This window comes from Pterocles gutturalis, unplaced genomic scaffold (assembly GCF_000699245.1).
Source record: "Pterocles gutturalis isolate BGI_N339 unplaced genomic scaffold, ASM69924v1 scaffold30114, whole genome shotgun sequence".
Taxonomy (NCBI): Eukaryota; Metazoa; Chordata; class Aves; order Pterocliformes; family Pteroclidae; genus Pterocles; species Pterocles gutturalis.
This window is the reverse complement of record NW_010131579.1, coordinates 1-777: the sequence shown is the minus strand read 5'-3', so window position 1 is coordinate 777 and position 777 is coordinate 1. Positions and strand designations below refer to the sequence as shown.

The window sequence follows — 777 nt, the reverse complement described above, 5'->3', positions numbered from 1 at the left end:
ACGTGATCATCAGGATAAACAACTCCTCACACACCCATGTATGCACATACAGAGGAAATGGGAATAAAATCGAGAGAGCAGAAGTGATTTAGGGGCAATACTGTCTGCGAGGTGCTGCCATGAAGTGACAGAAACGAGAGAAAAAGTGTTGTTCCAAAGATGTCGTACTAGAACAGAATACTGAGAAATTAGAACTACCTTGTCAAGGAAGAATGAATGAAAGGAAGAACATGAAAGAAATAAAGTTTACCATCATCAAGAGAAAGAAGAAATTATTACTGTTACTGGATGGAGTGAAAGTAGAAATAAGGCAGATTCCACGGTGGGCTGACCCCAGTTGGCAGCTCAGCTGCTTGCTCACTCCCCTGGAGAAGGATGAAGCAGAGCGTTGGAAGAGCAAAGTGAGATAAAATCATGGGTTGAGACAAAGACACAAGCAAAGCTTCGTGTGGATCAAAGCAGAATTCGGAATTGGCGTCAGCTGGGTTTCCTCCCTCTGCCTGTACTGAGGGGAATGAATCACCTCCTCGTTTTCCATACCCTGGAGTGTTCTGGGGTGGAAGGGACCTTGAAGGTCATCTCGCTCCAGCCCCCTGCCTCCTCCCTCCCCCCCCCCCCTGCCATGGGCAGGGAAAGGGGAGCCTGTCCCTGGGTGGGCTTGAACCACCAACCTTTCAGTTAACAGCCGAACGCACTCCCCGATTGCACCACAGGGACTCCGAAAGGCAGCTCTCCAGGGCTGCCTATCGCAGGCGGATGTTTGGCCGTTTCCAAATT

The 777-nt window shown here is 49.5% G+C and overlaps 1 non-coding gene across 1 annotated transcript; it reads right to left on the bottom strand.

Moving 5' to 3' along the window:
- Positions 1 to 643: 643 nt before the first annotated feature.
- On the bottom strand, positions 644 to 717 carry TRNAN-GUU. The gene has a single exon. It is a non-coding gene; the product is annotated as a tRNA-Asn (tRNA).
- Positions 718 to 777: the final 60 nt, after the last annotated feature.